Source organism: Myotis daubentonii, chromosome 10, assembly GCF_963259705.1.
Source record: "Myotis daubentonii chromosome 10, mMyoDau2.1, whole genome shotgun sequence".
NCBI classification, from domain to species: domain Eukaryota; kingdom Metazoa; phylum Chordata; class Mammalia; order Chiroptera; family Vespertilionidae; genus Myotis; species Myotis daubentonii.
This window is the reverse complement of record NC_081849.1, coordinates 50,561,247-50,585,424: the sequence shown is the minus strand read 5'-3', so window position 1 is coordinate 50,585,424 and position 24,178 is coordinate 50,561,247. Positions and strand designations below refer to the sequence as shown.

At 38.6% G+C, this 24,178-nt stretch overlaps 1 long non-coding RNA gene and 1 pseudogene across 1 annotated transcript in view; one reads left to right on the top strand and one right to left on the bottom strand.

Annotated features, from left to right (window-relative positions):
- LOC132242968 (uncharacterized) overlaps nucleotides 1-24,178 on the bottom strand; it is a 163,224-nt gene that overhangs the window by 118,984 nt on the left and 20,062 nt on the right. The gene's annotated exons all lie outside the window — the stretch shown is intronic.
- LOC132211283 (small ribosomal subunit protein eS1-like) lies at nucleotides 7,372-22,435 on the top strand (annotated as a pseudogene).

Genomic DNA, 24,178 nt, shown 5'->3' with positions numbered 1-24,178 from the left:
TATGTCAACATGAAGCCAGTTGAGTGTCACAATAATTTTTGGTCAGTTATTACTCAATAACTGTAACCTAGTTATAGATGATCATCTTCTCCAATAGCTTAATGAAAGTTATTTACAAGCTGACAGAATAACAATTCAAATTTATCTCAACATCCTTGAATGCTAGTAGAAAACTAAGCAGGTGAATTTGAATAAGAATATATGGAGATAGTTTTTGGGACAACTTGGCTCAGTAACAAATGTAAAATATCAGGTGGCAGTTATAGACATTTGTCATTTTGCCTTCTATTATTGATTCTCTATGGGAACTATCCCTTTCCACTCTTACTTGATGTGGTTAGGGTGGGGCTGAGTCCACCCCTCAATTTCTGGATTTACTAAAACTTGGGCCTTGCCCATCAGAACACGCCAGCCTCCCAGCTTCTATATTTGGATCAGGAATAGGCACATGACCTAAGCCAGGCCAGTGAGAATTAGGCCGGGATTTTTAATGAAACTGTATTAACCATCATGGTGCCCTAGGTGGGAAAGGACAAAGGACAAAAGTTCAATTTTTCATAATAATCACCATGCTCTGCTACTAGTTGTACATTCTTTTCTTTTGGGATGATGTGCTCAGGGATGCTCATCTAACAAAGTGGCAGAGGTTCTTAAGCTCATTTCCTAATAAAACCATCTGTTAGCCCTTTTTAGATACAAATGTATGTGTCTCTAAGGATAAAGGGAAAAAAGTATTGGGAGGTGTGTGTGTGTGTGTGTGTGTGTATGTGTGGAGAGAGAGAGAGAGAGAGAAATTGAGAGATCATTTATGCCATCATATGACCATCTGAAACCAGGCATGTCTGGAATCTTTCCCTGGACATTTCATTTACACACAGAGCCTCCATAGAATTGCACAGGGTGTGCACTACACAGCCAGCACTATTATATGTGGCAATCCTAATTATATAAGACAATAAATTGTCATTTTTTCCTTTGACGATATGTAAAGTTGCAGTGTGTCTAAGAAATGAGGCTCATTACTTTGTCTTGCTAAGCAGCACCTACCTAAGAACCACCTTACTCTAGGTACACACTGATGTCCATAAAGACATTGGTAGATGAGTTCCAGTCAAGATGGCTGAAAAATAATATTGAATGTCAACTGTAATTTTAAAATTAAAAAGAAACAGACAAGGTAGAAGCCATGAAACTTGAGTTTTGTCTTTTTTTAGGAGTTTTGTCTTTGCATTGGATTAGGTCAAATTCTGGAGCAAACCTTCTCCTATCTCCTCCTCCTAACCTTCATTCCTCCCCATCTCTCTAAGAGGAGGGGGACAGTAAAGTAAATAGATAATTATTTGTCCAGAGCAAATTTCCAGAGAATGAGACAAAGAGTGAAGTGCTATCTTGGTTATCCCCTGAAAGATTCATATTGTGGAAGCTATTCCTATTTAGAGGCCTGAAAAAGAAGCTACTGAGAACCAGGGTGGAGAGAAGTGAGGAACCTATTCATCTGACATTTAAGTCAACTCCAGGTTTAAAGAGGATATCTGAAGATTTAAAATAAGTGGCTACTAAGCTTCAGTACAGAACAGCTTACAGACCATTGTGATTTGGTCTGACATTTGAGTGACTTTCTTACCTAGGGAAAAACAAAAGTAGGAGAGAGAAAAATGCAGTACCATCTGCTTGATAAAGTCTATCCCCTCTCATTCTTTATCAAATTCCCTGAGGATATTACCCTCACCTCTGAAAATTCCAAAACCCAAATTTCAGTTCTCCTTCCATCAAAATACCATTCAATTGGCCTTTAGGGCTCTATTTTAATAAATAACGAAAGCAAATTTCCGTGGCTACTCTCCTTAACTTGAGGGTAAGGAGCCTCCAAAATGTTTACCTTAGCATCTTTCCCCCCACCCTGGTGCGATATCCATAGTAGAAACTCAGTAAATGTGTAGCCAATGCAGGAAAACATTTTCTATTTGGCCGCACAGCCTCTTGTAGCACCAATGATTTCTTGAAACATTTTAACTATCATCGCCATTTTTCTTATTTTTACAGGCTTAGTACATTTATTTCATCACAATTCCAGCTAACTTGGGGGAGTCTAGGCCCCAATACGTTACAGAACAGGAATGATCTCTCTCTGCCAGATATAGAAACCAGAGGTTTGCAGTTACAAATGAATACAAGTCTCTTGGTGTTGAAATGCATTTACACTTGGCAAATCATTGCTTCTTGTTTTTAGAATAAAAGTTTCTTTAAAAGGCTCAAAAAGCTTCTTTGACATCAGCTAGCTTGTAAAAAACACCATTTTGATTATTTAAATGTAAATGAATAAAAAACACATGGGTTAAATTTCCCTTAAAATACATATGGTTTTTAAAATCAGAAGGAAAAGGTGCTTGACAAAAAGCAGGTTAGATTTTATTGAACCTCAAACTGTTAAAAAATAGTGTAAGTTGCTTGATGAGCCCAAACCATGGTTATTAAAAATATGATTAAAAAAATAAAAGCCAAAAAATATATTTAATATAAATACTCAAGTTCTCATCTATAAAATATTGTTAACTATTTTTACTTTAAGATAGTCCACTTAATGGATTCTACCAACTTATAAAATTCTTTGAAATTGTAACCCAAGAAAAGTACATGTGGCCTAATTCTTTCAGACCTATAGATCATCTTTAGCCTCTTTAAAGCTGGGTGACATGCATTATTATTAGAAATGTTCCCAGATAATTTTGACACTTTGTTAAACAATAATGTTAGCCATTATGTTCTGTTGTCATCTTTTTATTTTCCCCCCCAAACCACAATTAATCCATATTGCTTGGCTGGTACCATCCAGTTTTCCTTATCCTTCCCCACCTTTCCCATCCCTTTTGTATGCCCTAACCAAAGAGTCTTTTAGAATATTTTCTCTAGGAAAATATGCATGGTGTTAATTTCATGACTATATCACAATCCAATACCATTATCAGTCACCTATTTGTCCAGTCATAATTAATTAAATATATACCATTTTAAGTATTGAGCTGGGCCTATTAGTGGTACACAGATAGGTACAATCATTCAATTTCTCACAGGCTTTACTAAGTGAGATTTGAATGAACCATGGGCTCTCAAAAATGGCAAAAAGTAATCTGGAAGTAGACTCAGAGATCTGATCTTTCCCACCTACCAACAGCATCCTCCCTCTTACCTTTCCCTGCCTTTTACCCTCCCAGTTGAAATTACTTTGAGAAGACAAGAACCCTAGCAATGGCCAACAAAAGCCCCATTTTTTAGAGTATCACTGTGTGTGTGTGTGTAATGCATATATACCTGTCTGTATTGGCCTAGTTTAAGTTATCCTGCAATAAAGAGCAACCTGAAAATCTCAGTGAGTTAGTCCCCCCAAAAGAACGGTTTCTTTCTTCCTTAAACTATTCATCTGTCACTGGCCACATGTGGCTCTGAACTTCATTGTCTTCATTATGGGACCCCAACTGAAGAAACAGTTCCTCACCTAGGACATTACATAGTCTGTGGTACAAAAAAAGGGGGGGGGGCCTCTTAAAGCTTTTTGTTTTGTTTTTTTAAGATATGGCACATATTAGTTTTGCCTGTTTCATTGATCAAAGTAAGTCACCTGGCCAGGTCAGGCATCAAATTCCATAGGGAGGGGGTATTTTGAACAGTGATGCACCTACTATACCACATGGAAACTCAGGTGTCAGAGTTTAAATTTATCTTTTAAAACTAAATCAAAATCTCCTTTTGGGGTTAAGTGAATGAAATGCCATTGAGCTGGCCCTGCCCAGTGTTGCTCAGTGGTTAGAACATCAGCTGGTGCACTGTAAGGTCCTGGGTTTGATTCCTAGTCAAGGGCATGCATCTGGGTTTCAGGTTCGCTCCCAGTCCCCAGTCGGGCACATGCAGGAGGCAACCAGTCGATTTGTCTCTCTTACCTCCATGTTCCCTCTCTCTCCCCGCCACCCACCCCTCTCCTATAACTCAATAAGACATAACAGATTCTATTAATTTACCTTAAAAAACAACAACCTCATCTTTTGGCTTAAACCCAGCATGAAAAATTTTAGCCCCAAAGGAATATTTTAGAAGATAGTTGTATAAACAAGGCCTGATAACTTAGGGCCACTAAATAAATATAGAGAATATTAGTTTGTTCTTAGTGATAATAATAATAATAATACTAATAGCAAACTATATATATATATATATATATATATATATATATATATATAACAGTATGAATAATGATAAAGTAGCTAACTTTTATTGCACACTTAGTATGTGCCAATACTAGCTATATTACATCATTTAATCTCACATCAATCATATGATGTAGGTACCATTATTGTCCCTATTTAACAAAAAAGGAAACCAAAGCTTAGAGAGGTCAAGAAATGCAACCAAGATCTCAAGGTTAGTATATGACTGAGTAGGTTTAAATAACCCTAGAATCTAAAACTAAACACTATCCCAGTGATCCTCCAGTGTGGTCCCTGGAGCAGCAGCACCTGGGACCTTACTAGAAATTCACATTCTCAGGCTCCAAAATTGACCATGCAATCAGGAATTCTAGGGTTGGTCCAGTGATCTGTGGTTTAATAATACAAGCCTTCAGGATAATCCTGAAAGTTTGATACACAATGCATTGTCCTATGCTTCCTCCAACAATATTTTTTACCAAAACATTTGTTTTCCTTCCTTTTACTTTTTTATTGAGTTATAACATACATACAATAAAGAGCATAGAGTACACTATCTCTTGATTTTGGCATGTCTAAGAGTTTTTGTTTGTTTGCTGGTTATTGTGGATGTTACATTGTTTAGCATTGGATTTTGTTGCCTTTTTAAGGTAAATATGGTGATACATTCATTTATTTTTTACTTTTTATTGAATTCATTGAGGTAACATCCTATATAATAAAAGGCTAATATGCAAATAGACCAAACAGCGGAACAACCAGAACAACCAAACCACCAAACAACCAGTCGCTATGACATGCACTGTTTTTTCATTGATTTTCAGAGAGAGGGAAAGACAGAGAGAAACACCAATGTGAGAAAAACGCATTGATTGGTTGCCTCCTGCACAAGCCCTGACCAGGACCCTGGCTGGGGAGGAGCCTGCAACCTAGATACATGCCCTTAGCTGAAATCGAACTGGGACCCTTCGGTCTGAAGGCCGACACTCTATCCACTGAGCCAAATCTGCTAGGGCAGAATCATCATACTTTTATTAGTGTCTATGAGTTGTTGTTTTTTGCTTAATCCCTTTGCCTTTTTCACCCAGACCTCAACCCCCTTCCCCCTGAGAGTTGTCAGTCTGTTTTCTGTATCTATGTGTCTGTTTCTATTTTGCTTGTTTGTTTATTTAGATTCCACATATAAGTGAAATCATATGGTATTTGTCTTTCTCTGACTGTCTTATTTGACTTAGCATAATACTCTCTCAGTCCACCCATGCTCTCAAAAAAGGTTAGATTTCCTTCTTTTTTATGGCTGAGTATAATTCCATTGCATATATGTACCACGGCTTTTTTATCCACTCATCTGCTGATGGGTACTTGGGCTGCTTCCAAATCTTGGCTATTGTAAATAATGCTGCAATGAACATAGGGGTGCACATATTCTTTCGAATTACTGTTTTGGGTTTCTTCAGATATATTCCCAGAGGTGGAATCACTGGGTCATAAGGCCGTTCCATTTTTAATTTTTCAGGTAACTTCATATTGTTTTTCACAGTGGCTGCACCAATCTGCATTCCTACCAACAGTGCACTACGGTTCCCTTTTCTCCACACCCTCGCCAGCACTTGTTGAACAGCCATTCCGACAGGTGTGAGGTGATATCTCATTGTGATTTTGATTGTTGCTTTTCTTTAAAGACAGTGGATTAGTTCTGATAAACTGTTAAATTACTTTAGTTTGATTGTTTTAAAGAATTTGTAGAGTGGTTCTAGAGTAGCTATTATGGTGGAGATAGTTTAGCCCTCACTACAAAAAGAATGTGACCTTCTGGGATGTCTACTGAATGATCTGATTAGTCAATGAGGAATCTCCAATTTGGCTGGTGGGAACTCAAATAATTCCAAGCCCTGTGTGAGTAATGAGCAGTTAGCTCAGATTCTGGTACTCTCTGCCTGGACTCAGAGAGTTTTGCTCTATGTGTGTAGGTCTTAGTGTTCAGCAAAAACCCAAGGGGAACGCCACACTACGCAGATTTCTGAAGCTCATTTTCTGTTTAACTGCCTCCCTCTGGAACCCAGCCACCGCAGATCCTTTAACATCTCACCTCTATCTCTTCACTCAGCGAAGTCGTTGTGTTCTCCTTGACAACCTTCTTCCTGCTCCACAAGTCAGAATGTGCCTCAAAGCAGTAAGCTGGGGTGATCATACGGCTCAGTTTATTTCCCTTCTCTTGGGGGAAATAATAGGGCTGTTATGTCTGTTGTCCAGTGTCTGAAAAAAAATGTGTATGTATCTTGTAAAGTTTTCCATGTGCTTTAGACGAAAAGGTAAATCTAGTCCCTATTACTCCATCATGGCCAGAGGTGAAATTTCACCACACATTTTAAAGATGAAATTGGCAAGCTAATTCCAAAATTTATTGTAAAAGCAAAGGATATAGAACAACCAATATAATTTGAAGGACTTATACTACCATATTTCAAGATGGGCTGCTAATCTACAATGTGGTATAGTACACGAATAAACCATGCATTCTCAATGGGAGTGATATCACCCCCAAGGGGGTAGAAATTGGTTTTTGGAGGAATTTTTAAAAAATTTTTTAATATAGAAAGCACATTTGTACATATGGTACATGAACAGTTGTATAGTATACCTTCGATATGAAAAGTTCATGGGGGAAAGGGGAAATTAGGAATAAAAATATCTAGAAAGGCTCTTCAGGGGTGTGATAATGAAAGATGTTGAAAAACACTGGAATAGACAATCAGATAAATAAAAGACAATTAGATAAGTAAATAAATAGAAGAGAAAGTCCAGCAATAAACTGACAAATCCCTCAATTGAATTTTAGTCAAGCCAACAATGAGGAGAGTCTTAACAAACAGTGATGTAACAACTAAAATATATATTCAGAAATAAACATGAGAAGGAAAATGAACCTCAACTTCTCTCTTACTCCACTCACAAAAATATACTCACAATGGCTCATGGTTCAAAGTACATGAGGAATCCAGACTTTCTCTAAGAAAACACTGGAGAACATCTACACAAACTTGGAAAAACAAAGATATTTTTTAGAACACTAACCATAAAATAAAATACTTATAAATTAAATACTTAATGTCCTCAAAAGACACCATTAAGAGAGTGAATAAATAAGCAGCACCATGGTGTCAGCAAGAATAAGCACCTCACAAAAGGCGGTATAATGGGAGCCAGTAAGAAAGTAGTTGGTCCATTTTCTAAGAAATATTGGAGTGATGTGAAAGCACTAGCTATGTTCAGCATAAGAACAATTAGAAAAATACTGGTCACGAGAACTCAAGAAACCAAAATTGCATCTGATGGTCTCAAGAGTCATGTTTCTGAAGTGAGCTTAACTGATCTGCAGAATAATGAAGTTGCATTTAGAAAATTCAAGCTAATTAGTGAGGATGTTCCATGGCATGATCTTACCCATGACAAAATGTGCTCCAGGGTCAAAAAATGACAGACCATGATTGAAGCTCATGTTGATGTAAAAACTATCGATGGTTATTTGCTTCATCTATCCTGTGTTGATTTTACTAAAAAAAAAAAATGCAACAATTTGTTTTGGAAGACCTCTTATGGTCAGCATCAACAGGTCCATCAAGTCCAAAAGAAGATGATGGAAATCATGACCAGAGAGGTACATATAAGTGATTTGAAAGAAATGGTCAATAAATTGACTCCAGATAGCATTGGAAAAGACATAGAAAAACTTGTCAACTTATTTATCCACTCCATGATGTCTCTGTTGGAAAAGTCAAAACGCTGAAGAAGCCCAAGTTTGAACTGGGAAAACTCATGAAACTCCATGGTGAAGGTTAGCAGTTCTAGAAAAGCTACTGGGGATGAGACAGCTGCCAAAGTCAAATGAGCTGATGGATATGAACCCCCCCCCCCCACTCCCGCCCCGCAGAATCTGTTTAAAATTCAAACTTTTAATGGTGACAATTTTTTTAAATTCCATTTGTTAAAAAAAAGAGAGTGAATAAACATGCCACAGATTGAGAAAAAAGTCTGTAACACATATATCTGATGAATAAGTCATATACAGAATATATAAAGAGCTCCTACAAAAATAATTAAAAGAATGATAATTTTTTAAAAACTTGAATAGTCACCTTTAAAAAAGGCAAATAATATAGTATGGAACCAAGATGGTGGCATAGGTAAAAGCCCATACTCATTGCTTCCCACAACCACATCAAAATTAAAACTGAGATATAGGACAACCATCATCAAGAACTGCCAGAAAGCTGGCTGAATGGAAGTCCTACACTAGAGAAGTAAAGAAAAAAACACACTGAGACTGGTAGGCAGTGCAGAGGCGAGGAACAAGCTGATCTGGCATCCATGTGTGCCGCTTTTTTAATTGGGAGGAAAATCCATAAGGAGCAAGGGGGTCCCAGCCCCACACCAGAAGCCCGGCTCCATGAACTGAACTTACAAGGTCCTGCTTCCTCTGAGCTCCAGCACCAGGGCAAGGCTCTGGGGGACACAGGCACATAGGAGGAGGAACTGGATTGTCTGGCATCAGAGCAGGAACTTGGGGACAGCTTTCTCCCAGATGGAGGTGCTTGCAGGGATCATTGTTCCTATGATGGAACCTCCTCGGTTGCAGGGCTGACTGGCAGCCATTTCTGTTTGCTCTGCCCTAGTGATTCCCTAAGACCCCCTTCATCCAATTTACAACCCCACCCAAGCTGTGAGCAGTGGCTTTTGCATATGAATGGCCTGTCCTTGCTCAGACTAAAATGCCTCCAACAAGCTGCAGCTGGGTCAGGGAGCCCCAAACCTATCAATAAAAGGCCCAAGACCCACACCAGCACCAGCCTGCCTTGCTTCATAGATAAGCCTCATCTGGGCACTTCCAAACCTGATATAAAGAGGAGGAATCTGCAGATCTGGTGACTGCACCTTCCTGGAGACCCAAGAGCCAGTGGTCAGTTGCAGACCATACCAGATTACAATTCTACACTTCCATAAGCCACACTCTCAAGGGGAAGACTCAGTGAGCACCAAACCCCCAATGAAGCAAGTCCTGCTGCATAGGGATGTTTCCTGCATAGTAGCTCTCCCACTGTAGTCACAATTGGTCCTCACAGACAATTGGCCTAGAGGTCAAGTCCTCCCAGTGATCCCATGACATTTTGCATTTTGCGTAGCAGCCAGAGAGGCTCCCTACTTATATAACTCCCTTCAAGAAACAGCTTCCCTTTTCCCATTCATCTTCAGGGAATGCAGTTAGTTAACAGATTCTAGGGGGCTCCTGTGAGATATTCTGCCTCCCCCCGCCCCCCCCCCTCCCGCTAGAGGGGAGCTCAGAAGGGTCCTTATGCATGGATTATGAATCTTATCTAATGGGTCTGTCTTGCACATGAATCCTCAGCTCTCTTCCCAAAGACTACATTTTATTTTACCTGTGAGTCAATTTACAGCTGCATAGCCTCTAAATTAATATCTCTGCCCATTATGCTGCAAAACCACTCTTGTTGGCTTTGGAACACTGTTGAGTTTTCAGCTTCTCACCATAGGAAGGCTTTGTTTTTTGAAGGAAGGAAGGAAGGGAAGAAGGAAGGAAGGAAGGAAGGAAGGAAGGAAGGAAGGAAGGAAGGAAGGAAGGAAGGAAGGAAGGAAGGGAGGGAGGGAGGAAGAGGGAGGGAGGGAGGGAGGGAGGGAGGGAGGGAGGGAGGGAGAGGGGGAAGGAAGGAAAGCAGTGCCAATCCTTTGTGTTTGGTTTGAGTTGTAAGGCTAAAATTAAGAAAGAAAAAAATAGCTTTTGGTCTCTTCAAATTTTTTTTCTTTTCTTTAATGGAATATGTTGTTTGAAGGCTTTTGTCCAAATCTCTGGGGTCTAGAGAAGTAAAGGATTTCTGGATTTCTCATCTCTCATTGATTTTCTGAAAATGCCCAAAATTAATAGTGCTTCCTATTTAGACTCTAACAACATTGCCATGCTCTCTCCCAATTCCTGTGTGGTCTTTTCAGGAAAGGGTAATTGCCCTGTGGCTTCCCCACTACCATTCATTCATTCAACAAATATTTATTCAATATGTACCATGTGCCAGGCATTTTAATGCATATTTCATTTTATTAGACAAAATAAAACTAAAGAGTAAAATTAAAGCAAAGCAGAATTGTCGTGTGAATTTTAAAACTTGAAATAAAAAAGGTTTTTTGTTCTGTTTTCTAGCAATATGTCAATGGAAGGTTGTGTTAAGTGGGTGTTAAAAAAAGGGAGAAGAATTAGATAATCTGTTGTGCTCTTAACACTCTGTAGTATAGTGGAAGCGTCTATGCCAAGCTGCGTCTCAAACCACCTATATGTGCATCCTCGGCCTCCTTCTCTCACATTTTAGTAAATGTCAACCCCATTCTTTCAGTTGCTCAGGTAAAACTTCTTAAAGTCCTTCTTGACTCTTCTCTTTTACATCCCATATCCAGTCCATCAGGAAATCCTATTGACTTAACTTTCAAAAAATATCCAGAATCTAACCACTTATCAATGTCCCATGACACTGTAGTCACTTTCCTGTGGGTTACTGCCATACCCTTCTAACTGATTTTCCTGCATCTGCCCCTGGCACCTACAGTCTACTTTTAGGGGTACCTAGAGTGCTACAGGGTTACCCCTCTACTTAAACTCCATTGTCTCCCTATCTCTTAATAAAAACTGAAGCCTTCTAATGATGTTCATGATCTGCCCTCATTTTCAATCTAACCTTCCCCCCCTATTCTCTTCTATTCATTCATTCTGCTCTCCCCTATAACCCTCTCAGTCACTGAGCATGTATCTGCCTCCTGGGCCTTTGCACTTGCTAATCCCTCTCCCTGAGCCAATCTTCCCATAGAGATTCACATGGCTTTCTTCCTTAACTTTCAGAGCTTACTCATATTTCACTTTTTCAATTAGGCCTCGTCTAGTCACTCTGACTAAACTTGTACACACCCTCTCCCCTCCCTCCAGTCATATATATCTGATCTCCATTTCTCTTTCAGTTTTTTTCCTTAGCATTGATATCTAAAAACCTGTATACTTTACTAATTTATTTCACTTGCTGATGAACAAGATTGTAAGCTTCATGTTGCATGAGATTTTACCTCTTTTGTTCAAACCTGTATCACCTAGAACACATTTTAGTACATAGTTGGCACTCAAAATATATTTGAATAGAATGAATCTAAGATAATATTAACAAAATTCCAGAGTGTAACGTATTTTCTGTACTGTAAATTCAAAATCATATTTTTGTTTCTGTTTATAAACAAAATAAAAATCAATGGTGTATAAAGCATATATGCATAGCACTTTAATTTACATATGTATTTTTAATTTTTATTTTTAAAAATATACTTTTATTGATTTCAAAGAGGGAGAGGGAGAGAAAGATAGAAACATTAGTAATGAGAGAGAATCATTGATTGGATGACTCCTGCACGAACCACACTGGGGATTGAGCCCACAACCCACGCATGTACCCTGACCGGGAATTGAACCATGACCTCCTGGTTCATAGGTCAATGCTCAACCACGAAGCCAGACCAGCCGGGCTCTGTTTATATCTTTTAAAGGGCCACACTTCAACCATATGCAAAAAGTCCTACTTTTAAAGGTCTCTATATTAGAAAATTTCACAATTTGCTTAGTAAGTCTAATATTTAATTTTCATCATCAAAATCTCCTTTTTATTCCAGCTCATTTGCTATGAGCTGAATGTTTGTGTCCCCTCAAAATTCATATGATGCAATCCTAATGCCCAATGTGATAGTATGAGGAGGTAGGGCCTTTGGGAAGTGCTTGGGTTTATAACAGTGTATGGTATTTTGTTATAGCAAGTCTGAATGGACTGAGGCACTAAGACCTTTAAGCCTTTACTTAGACTTATTTCTTTGTGTCTGTTTTTAGTGAAAATGGATGGAATTGGCACTTTTGTGAATTGTTTTCTTCTCCAAATCAAACTCCTCCTCCAAGGTTGGATTCACTAGCTCTTTAGTCAGTTCTTCTGTCAATTATATTCAAGATTGGTATCCTTTTCAGTGAGGAATTCTCTCTTGGGCACTTTTGTGAGACAAATGGAGAAAAACTTCTTATTTGCCACCGCAATCTAACCTCATAATTAATACAATGACTGGGAATTTGCTTTATATCAATTAGGAACACAATTTTAAATTTATGCCAAAAGAACATGCATAAATATTATAAAACAGCTCCATCTGTACCACCACTGTCCTTACTCAGTCCGCAGATTGCCCTGAGCTGACTTCTACAGCAGCCCCCCTAATAGTCTTGTCTCACCACAATCCCTTCAAATTCCCCTCCACACTGACCACAGTCAGTCAGAAGAAACTCTAGATTCTTCAGGGTGGCAGAGAAGGCCTTTCTTGATCTGGCCTCTGTGTTCCTGTCCAGCCTAACTCATCACCTAAAACTCCCAGGCCTGTACTTTAGGTTCTGCTTACTGAATTAACTAGAGTTTCCGGTGTATCCACCACCTCATAATTCCTTGTTTCTGTTTCTGATGTTTCCTTTGCCTAGACCGTCCTCTCCCAATTATCTGCCTAACTACCAATCATCTCTTGGCAGAGGGATCTTTGAAGGGACACAATTCAGAATATCCCTCTTCCCGGATCATACCTCAACAAAATAAAAGCCATATATGACAGGCCCACAGCCAGCATCATACTCAATGGACAAAAATTAACACCATTTCCCCTAAGAACAGGAACAAGACAGGGATGCCCCCTCTCACCACTCCTGTTCAACATAGTACTGGAAGTGTTAGCCATTGCAATTAGGCAAGAAGAAGAAATAAAAGGCATCCAAATTGGAAAAGAGGAAGTAAAACTGTCCTTATTTGCAGACGACATGATATTATACATACAAAACCCTAGAGACTCATTCAAAAAGCTACTAGACTTAATACATGAATTTGGCAATGTAGCAGGATACAAAATTAACCCCAAGAAATCTGAGGCATTTCTATACACCAATAGTGAACTTTCAGAAAGAGAGATTATAAAAACAACCCCGTTTACCATCGCACCAAAAAAACTAAGCTACCTAGGAATAAACTTAACTAAAGAGGTAAAAGACCTCTACTCAGAAAACTACAGGACGTTGAAAAAAGATATAGAGGAAGACATAAACAGATGGAAGAACATACCGTGTTCATGGATTGGTAGAATCAACATCATCAAAATGTCCATACTACCCAAAGCAATCTATAAATTCAACGCACTTCCCATTAAAATACCAACGGCATACTTCAGAGATCTAGAACGAACTCTCCAAAAATTCATCTGGAATAAAAAAAGACCCCGAATAGCTGCAGCAATCCTGAAAAAGAACAAAGTATGTGGGATCTCAATACCAGATATCAAGTTGGATTACAAAGCCACTGTTCTCAAAACTGCCTGGTACTGGCACAAGAATAGGCATATAGATCAATGGAATAGAATAGAGAGCCCAGAAATCGGCCCGAACCAATATGCTCAATTAATATTTGACAAAGGAGGCAAGAGCATACAATGGAGCCAAGATAGTCTCTTCAATAAATGGTGTTGGGAAAATTGGACGGATATATGCAAGAAAATGAAACTAGACCACCAACTTACACCATACACAAAAATAAACTCAAAATGGATAAAGGACTTAAATGTACGACAGGAAACCATAAAAATTCTAGAAGAATCCAAAGGCCACAAAATCTCAGACATATGCCGAAGCAATTTCTTCACTGATACAGCTCCTACGGCACTTGAAACGAAAGAAAAAAATGAACAAATGGGACTACATCAAAATAAAAAGCTTCTGCACAGCAAAAGAAACCATCAACAAAACAACGAGAAAACCCACTGTGTGGGAAAACATATTTGCCAATGTCATATCTGATAAGGGCCTAATCTCCAAAATTTATAGGGAACTCATACAACTTAACAAAAGGAAGATAAACAATCCAATCAAAAAATGGGCAAAGGACCTAAATAGACACCTTTCAAAAGAGGACATTCAGAAAGCCAAGAGACATATGAAAACATGCTCAAAGTCACTAATCATCCGAGAGATGCAAATCAAAACAACAATGAGGTACCATCTCACACCTGTCAGACTGGCTATCATCAACAAATCAACAAACGACAAGTGCTGGAGAGGATGTGGAGAAAAAGGAACACTTGTGCACTGCTGGTGGGAATGCAGACTGGTGCAGCCACTATGGAAGACAGTATGGAGTTTCCTTAAAAAACTGAAAATGGAACTCCCATTTGACCCTGTGATCCCACTTCTAGGAATATATCCCAAGAAACCAGAAACACCAATCAGAAAGGACATATGCACCCCTATGTTCATAGCAGCACAATTCACCATAGCTAAGATCTGGAAACAGCCTAAGTGCCCATCAGTAGATGAATGGATTAGAAAACTGTGGTACATCTACACGATGGAATACTATGCTGCTCTAAAAAGGAAGGAACTCTTACCATTTGCAATGGCATGGATGGAACTGGAGAGCATTATGCTAAGTGAAATAAGCCAGTCAATAAAGGAAAAATACCACATGATCTCACTCATTCATGGACAATAGAGACCATTATAAACTTTTGAACAATAATAGATACAGAGGCAGAGCTGCCTCAAACAGATTGTCAAACTGCAGCGGGAAGGCCGGGGAGGGTTGGGGGGCAGGAGGTAGGGGGGTAAGAGATCAACTAAAGGACTTGTATGCATGCATATAAGCATAACCAATGGACATAAGACACTGGGGAATAGGGGAGGCTAGGGGACTGTCTAGGGTGGGGGGATAAAATGGACACATATGTAATACCCTTTGTAATACTTTAAGCAATAAAAAATAAAAAAAATAAAAAAATAAAATAAAATAGAAAAAAAAAAAGAACATTTTGGGAATGGTTTGCTTGTACTGCTCCCTCCCTTTCCACTGGAATGTTATCTGGGTCATTACAAAGAATAAATATACAATGTGTAATGCAAAAAAAAAAAAAAAAAAGGAAGATAAACAATCCAATCAAAAAATGGGCAAAGGATCTAAATAGACACCTTTCAAAAGAGGATATTCAGAAAGCCAAGAGACATATGAAAACATGCTCAAAGTCACTAATCATCCGAGAGATGTAAATCAAAACAACAATGAGGTACCATCTCACACCTGTCAGACTGGCTATCATCAACAAATCAACAAACGACAAGTGCTGGAGAGGATGTGGAGAAAAAGGAACACTTGTGCACTGCTGGTGGGAATGCAGACTGGTGCAGCCACTATGGAAGACAGTATGGAGTTTCCTCAAAAAACTGAAAATGGAACTCCCATTTGATCCTGTGATCCCACTTCTAGGAATATATCCCAAGAAACCAGAAACACCAATCAGAAAGGATATATGCACCCCTCTGTTCATAGCAGCACAATTCACCATAGCTAAGATCTGGAAACAGCCTAAGTGCCCATCAGTAGATGAATGGATTAGAAAACTGTGGTACATCTACACGATGGAATACTATGCTGCTGTAAAAGGGAAGGAACTCTTACCATTTGCAATGGCATGGATGGAACTGGAGAGCATTATGCTAAGTGAAATAAGCCAGTCAATGAAGGAAAAATACCACATGATCTCACTCATTCGTGGATAATAGAGACCATTATAAACTTTTGAACAATAATAGATACAGAGGCAGAGCTGCCTCAAACAGATTGTCAAACTGCAGCGGGAAGGCCGGGGAGGGTTGGGGGCAGGAGGTAGGGGGTAAGAGATCAACCAAAGGACTTGTATGCATGCATATAAGCATAACCAATGGACATAGGACACTGGGGGATAGGGGAGGCTAGGGGACTGTCTAGGGCGGGGGGGGGGGGGAAATGGACACATATGTAATACCCTTTGTAATACTTTAAGCAATAAAAAATAAATAAAAGAAGAAGAAGAAGAAAAAAGAATATCCTTCTTCCCCATCTCAGTTCTGAATAAATTGAAAAGCAAAGTAAAAGATGAGGGTTTTGATAGCACATGATTACTCTTGGAGCCCAGATTGGAGGTCATGGTGTAAGGTCTGTGAACAAAGTGGGGATACTGATAAAGAATCCCAGAGTTAGGCAGCCCACTGCAGCAGCACTGGGTGGGACTAAGTTTTGCATAGTGGCTGAGGGGGAGCCAGTCATTTCCTTTTCACAGAGGGACAGAATGGGTAAGAGGCAATGAGAGGCCAGTTGTCTGTTGCATTCTAATCCTATACCTCTTACTTTGTTTTCAAATATTGTTTGGCCAGAACTTCTGGTATTATATCAAATATTATGGTATAGCAACCAACCTTTAAAGTTTCTCTGTAAGGTAAAATATTGGCTATAAATTATTAGTAGATAGGCTTTATCTAGGGAAAAAATTTCTAATTTTTAGTAAGTTTAAAAAATAGTCTCTTATAAATTTATTTTTCATAGCTATTTGAATAACAGACTTTTTTCTTTTAGTCACTTACTAACGTGTAGATTTTCTTATGTTAAACCATCTATGTGTTTCCAAGAGGAAAAACTTTTAGATCATATTGCTGTTTTGTAAAATACACTGATTGATTCCATTAGCTAAAAATTTTATTCAGAATTTTCTCATTTATATTTATGAGTCAAGTGGACCTACATATTTTTTCTTTCTTATATTGTTTTCATCTGGATTTGAAATCAAGGGTTGACTGGGTTTATAAAGTTACTTAGGCAGCATTCCCTTTTTTCTGTTTTCTTTTTTGGGGGGGGATAACTCATATAAAGTTCAACAGTTCTTTAATAACTTGGTAAAACTCAACTATAACGTTGTAGAAATGCTTTGATTACTATGAAAATTTAACTGTACTACTCTATTAAACTTTTCTATTTCTTCTTGGGCCAATTTTACTCTTTATATCTTTTTTCTCAAAAATTCATATTTTACCTTGGTTTTCTTGTGGTTATTCTCTTTTTCATTGTTTTATTTTAACTTTAATATTCTCCCTCCCCTTTTTTTTTCTTTGAGATTACTCTGTTGTCCTTTTATAACTTTCTTGGTTGAAATCTTAGCTCATTTGTTTTCAGACATTCTTATTTTTTGATAAATATATGTAAATCTTTTTAGTTCCTCTACATTCCACATTAGCTGTGTTTTGATTGACTTAGAGTCACTCCCATTGGTGATGTGGCTGAATACAGGAGGTCTGACATCGGACAGATGAGACTGACAGCAGTGTGTTAGTCACATATACTCATACTCCAGGAGAGGAGAGTACCATACACCATGGAGGACCAGTAGAGTTGTGCTTGGTAACAGAGTGAATGAGCAGAGTCGGCCGGAGGCTGGCCTTGTAGCAGCAAGGCGTTCTGGAAGGATATGTGATTGGTTTCCTTGAATAATTCCATGAGCTGTCAGGGGAATGAAACCCATCTGGTTGAGGACAAGGTGAGGAGCAGCTATTCCAGCTGATAGGGGAACAAGCCAGGTGGGGAACCTTTCCCATTGCAACTTATCTGGTGAGTGTAGGGAAACTCATGGTTAGGCCTTTTGAGGCCTCTCCCTTTCAGATGTCAAGGTAGTACATAATAGTGAATATTCATTTCAGACCTCACACCACAAGCTAAATCCCAGATTCTGATATATAGTGCTTTCTATTTGTTTTATATACTTTCCTATGATTGCCTCTTTAACCTAAAGGTTATTTAGTAATCTATATCTAAACTATCTATCTATCTAGTTTCCACACATATAGCACTTTTATTATTTATTTATTTTTTAAAATAAAAATGTCCATACTACCCAAAGCAATTTAATGATTCAATGCAATTCCTATCTCCTTTCCCATGGGATAGGCAATTGCAATTCAAAGAGACAGCTCTTGACAAAGAGTAGTGACATAGGCCAAGATATAGGAGAAGGGGAGAGGGAGGCAAAAATGCTTAAGGCCTGACCTACTGAATGTGGCTTTTATCGCTTTCCACCCAAGCTAGACTGATGATCCAGGGCACAAAAGGGCCCTCTTCCCTGGGCTGCCATGCCCCTCACACTTGGACCTAACCTCCTCTGTCCTCCAGGAGCTTCTCAGAGTTTCAATGGCAGATTCTAGGATCCCTTGACCTTTTTCTTTTTCTTTTGGCATCAACAGGAGTGAGTTAGGAGAAAGCCAGCATCTAGAGATAGTTCACTCTCTTGACAGAACCAGCCAAGCACTTCCTAGGTACTACCAGCTGTATCCCAGTCCTCACTTACAAAATGTGTCTAAGAAAACATGTATGCCCAGCCATATTTGTTAAAGCTGAGTCTTTCAACCAAAAAGTTTGAGCTCTACGATGAGAGAAGAGGGTATTTCACAGACTTGAGGTGGCAATTTTGTGCCACTGTGTGTAGCTTTTTAGAAAGAATATAGCCCTGGCTGGTGTGGATCAGTTGGTTGAATCATATAGTGCACCGAAAGGTCACTGGTTTGATTCCCTGTCAGAGCACATGCCCAGATTGTGGGCTCAATCCTTGGTAGGGGTACATGCAGGAGGCAATTGACCGATGTGTCTCTCTCACATCAATGTTTCTCTGTCTTTCTCCCTCTCCCTTCCTCTCTCTCTCTCTAAAAAAGAAAAAAAAATCAATAAAAATATTTTTAAAAGAATATAAGCAGGGGAAAATGTTATGATCTTCTTGACAAGTACATATACCTCAGCCATATTTACTGGCTTTCAATAACCCGGTAGAGAACTTTTCATTCATTTTCCTCTTTCTTTGCTTCTTTTCTTTCCCTCTCCCTACCCTTCTCCCTCTCTCTCTCTTTCCTGCCTGCCCTCCCTCTCTCTGCATGTGAAATAATCAAAAGCTGCTTGCCCATGGGAATGCGAATCCATGCAGTGGGACTCAGGTGAAGCAGATTTGCAGCAGGAAGTTTGGTGGAGGGGCAAAAAGAAACACTTTTCTCCATGGTCAGAGGATGAAATCTAGACAAGGATGACTGATTTGACTCCAAAATTCAAATGTTGTAATGAGATTTTTCCAACAACAATGGATGGCTCTTATAAGCAAAGAATTATATGGTTCTTTGCTCTTCTATTTGTAATGTCCCCTCTGAATTCTACCACCAACGTGTTTCTTGCCAGAAGCACGCCAGATAATTGGGTAAAGACAGCTGGATTAGTCACTTCAAATTACCTATAGTCTACAAAAGAAAAAAAAAATTACCAGAAAGCTGCAGTCAATTTTTATTTTCTCCTAAAGTGAAATGTGTAGGGGTCTATTCAGAAAATGTTATTTTATTTGCATTCTACCTTTATGTAAATCCACAAGAATAAATGACATCATCCTTCCTCCTTTCTTAGATAATTAACTGGCTGGTATACTTTCCAAAAGAAGGGTTTCACCAAAATAAGTGAATGCAAATGCATGAAGCATACACTTGCTGAATAGAAAAATAAATCACCTCCAAAAGAGAAAGAATATACCTGAGCAACTGCTTCTTAAGAATAATGATGTTATTCATTTACTTCAGATTTTCTTGTTCAGATATTCTCAATTTATTCAATTAAAAAATCATTTTTAAAGCTATTCTTTTGCATTTTCTTTTTTTGTTAATTATCCCCAGAGAATGAGATGGAGGAAGGGGGGAGAAAGAGACAGAGAAACATTTATGTGAGAGAGGCACACACTGATTGGTTGCCTCCTACATATGCCCCAACAGGAGCTGGGGATCAAACCTGCAACCCAGATAAGTTCCCTTGACCGGGAATCAAATCAGTGACCATGCAGTGCATGGAATGATGCTCTAACCACTGAGAAACACCAGCCAGGGCCATTCTTTTGCATTTTTAACATCTAAATTTCATTATGACCAGAACTTATTTCAGCTTATTAATTTTTCCTTCAAAGTATGTTCTAGTAATTCTTTCCTCTCTATACCACTATCACATCCTTATCCTCTGTATCAGTTACTATTACTATCAGAAATACCCTAAAATTCAATGGCTTAAAGCAATTATTTTTCATTTATCATGTATTTGTGGGCTGGCTGCTCCCAGCTCTCTCTCTCTCTCTCTAGGCTACTAGGACATGTTTTTCTCTTACAGAAGCAAGTCCAATCACACAAGTGCTTCTTAAGTCCCCACTAACGTTCTATCCAGAGCCAAAGGGTGGGGGATGAAGAGTGGGAGAGAAAGGGAGTAAATATTTGAAACACTTATTTAACTTACCACATCTCCTTATTCATATATTATGGAACACCAACCTCTTAGTTGCTTGTGATACCTGCAGAATTATCTTTGTCCAATGTTTCCTGTTTGCATTTCCCACATTAGTCTTCCTTAAAATCATGAATGGGTCACAATTTCCAACTGTACTGTGCCTAAAGTCTTCCTATCATTCAACATCCTTAACAATTTGGCCATTCTTTATTTTATGAACATATATCCGCCACTCCAATGACTTCAGACTAAAATATTTCACAAACCTCCTATGCCTATTCTCATCTAGGTACCTTTGTTCATTCAGATTCTCTCACCCTAAATGCCAACTTCTCTGCCCAGTCTTAATTACATCTCCTCTACAAAGTTCCCTAGGTAATTTTCCCTAACTAGTCTCCTTTTTATGCTATTGAATCAATGTGTTACTTCTCCCATGGGAAGATTTGCTATTCATTTATTGAGTCAACAAGTTTTACATTGTATTTACTAGGTGCCAAGCATTGTAGAAGGTGTTGAAGATAACACAGTGAAAAGGCCCAGTTCCTGTCCATCATGCTGGTTGATAATCTCTTAAGGAATATTAGAGTGCGATAGAGCTGCAGAGAAGTGAACATAGGGGGCCTGGAAGCACACAGGAGGGGTATTTAATCCTGTCTTGGGACACTTTAAAGATATTTGGAGAACAAGTTGTCTGTGGTTAAATCTGTATGATGAGAGTTATTCAGGTGAAACAGGACTATTAGAAAGCATTAAGGATAGAAGGAACTAAGACAAGGAAGAAAGAGCCAGTGTATTTGGAGAGCTGCTCATAATCCAGGGTGGCTGGGGCGCTGAATGTGAGACAGGACGAGGAGGGAGATAAGCCTGGAGAGGAATGCTCTGTATAAAGAATCTGAAACTCATATGAAGGCAGCAGGAAGCTAGGTGGTGTGTTTAAATAGGGGCATGACATAATCAGATTCGTGTCTGGATTTTTCAAAATTAAGATATAATTGAAATATAACATATTTGTTTTGTGTATACAATGTGATTCAATATTTGTATACTAGAGGCCCGATGCATGAAATTTGTGCAAGAGTAGGCCTTCCTTCCCCCGGCTGCCGGCACTGGCTTCCCCCTGGCACCCGGGACCCAGGCTTCCCTGCAACCTCCAGTAGGCACCTGGGACCTGGGCTTCCCTTGCAGCCCCGGCCTCATCCAGAAGGTTGTCCGGTCTAACTAGCATATTATGCTTTTATTATTATAGATGCTCTGAAATGATCACCACTGTCTAGTTAACATCCATCACCACACAGAGTTACAATTTTTTTCTTGTGATGAGAATTTTTAAGCTCTAATTTCTTACTAACTTTCAAATATACAATAAGGCTTTATTAACTATAGTCACTATGCTGTAATTTACATTCCCAGGATTTATTTATTTTATAACTGAAAGTTTGTATCCTTCACCCATTTTGCCCACCTCCCCACCCTGCCTCTGGAAAACATTTATCTGTTCTCTGTATCTATGAGTTTGTTTTGTTGTTGCTGTTTAGACTAGATTCCACATAAAGGTGAGATTATATGGTATTTGGCTTTCTCTGTCTGACTTATTTCACTTAGCATAATGCCCTCAAGGTCCATGCATGTTGTCGCAAATGGCAACATTTCCTTCTTTTGTTACTGCTGAATAATATCCCAGTACTCTCTTTCTTTCACACACACCATTTTCTTTATCCATTCATCAATTGATGGACATTCAAGTTGTTTCCATATCTTGACTATTGTAATAATGCTGCAATAAATATAGAGGTGCAGATATCTTTTCAAGTTAGTGTTTTATTTCCTTCAAATGAATATCCAGAAGCAGACTGCTGAATCATATGGTAGTTCTATTTTTAATTTTTTGAGGAACCTACATAGTGTTTTCCATAGTGGCTACACCAATTTACATTCTCACGAACAGTGCACAAAGATTCCTTTTTCTTTACATCCTCTCCTTTTTAAATCTTTTAGAACAGATTCGTGTTTGAAGAGATCACCTTAGCTGCTCTGTGAATCATGGATTAAAGAGAGATAAGAAGAGAAGCAAGTCAGTTCAGGAGACTGTTATAATCATCTGGGAGATAGATGAGTATAGGACAAACCAAGGTAGTGAGAAAGGTAGGTGATTTCAGAGATATTTGGAGGTGGATTTGGCTATTAAATGAAATATGGGTGCAAAGTAAATAATGGAAACTAAAGTTACTGTTTATTCTTTATATCTTGAGAAATGAAATTTCCTTGCTGGAAGAATTATATATATATATATATGAAATGAAGGCAGAGTTACAGTTTTATATTAATATGAGTGATATTGGAAAGTTGCCCCAAAGGAAATAGTATCCATAGAAATGACAGCTACACACTCAAAGGAAGAAACTGTGTACTTGAGGGTTTGCAACATATTCAATTACTGGGCAGATCAGCAACTTGAGACCCTTAGCAGTGAAAAAAATCTCTTAGATCACCCCATCACACCCCATTCCACACTGGGGCAGTATTCTTTTCTCTATAATGTTCATAGGACTCTGTTCAGTCTCATTTAAAAAGTTTTAAGCTTGGAGTTTTTAATCACCTCCTTTAGAAGACTCTTCCCTTCTATCCTAGGAAGTATGTCCTTAAGGGAAATTCACTGATACTTAACCCATATTTTACTTGTTATAATTTCCTATTACCCTAATTAATACCTTTCTCTGAGCCTTTCCTTGTGACTCATCCACAAAATATCACCTCTCCTTCTGTGGTGTTTTCGCCATTCAGATCCCTTGCATGTGGACAGTTATCCTGAGTCTCTAGTCAGTCTTAATAGTTAGGAAATGTTTAAGCCTGTAGTACTAATAAATCAGCTCAAGGTATAATTAGAGGCTTAACTCTGTGAAGAGAAGATGTAACCCATTTGTTAATAACATCACTTAGGTCTTTTGAAAACAGTCTTGCCTAAAATAACCGAGTCAAATTAAGAACTAGCCTTAAACAAAAAATCAAAATACTGGCCTTCTAGAATATTATAAGCCCAATTCCTCCACTGAAAGTATAGCTGAGAATTCTCTGTAGCTTTCTTCTAGTTGTCCCAGGGTCATGTTGACCCCTAGCTTCTCCAAAGTCAGTTAAAATTCAGATGTAATTAGCATTCATTGATGTATTAGATGCTTTTATTTAATCCCCACATTATACTCATTTTATAGCCAACTACAACAAGGCTAATGGATCTTAAGTAAGTGCCCAAGGCCACACAGTAGAAAGTGACAGACTCAGGATAGACCCAAGTCTTTTGACTCCAAATCCTGAGCTCTTGAAATTTTATTCAGCTGATTGCGAGATGGTAAGATGATTACTTAATGGGCTTGAGTCTCCACTACATCAAGAGGCCTTAGCAAAACATTTGCTTTGTGTTTTCTATTATGCCATAAAGCATATGGGCATTAAGAATAAATACGTTTATGGGTATATAAGAGCCATGAAATTCATATTCTCCACCTTGTACTAATACATACCTCCTTACCCAACCTACTTCACATTGCTCCTGTTCTGTTCTTTTACATTTTGGCCACTGCTCTTTGTTATTGATGAAGTGCTCTGAAAAGTTTTGCAAAATGGCAAAGTAGAAAGTGGCTAAGCTCAAAATCAAACACAGTCTCTGGCTCCAAAGCCTTTCCTTTGTTGAAAGTGAACCAAGGAAGTTCTACTTTGCTTCCTCATAGGGAAGTTGGGGGAAAAATAACCTTTGAGTGGTTGCAACATGTTTTGCAGAGTAAAATA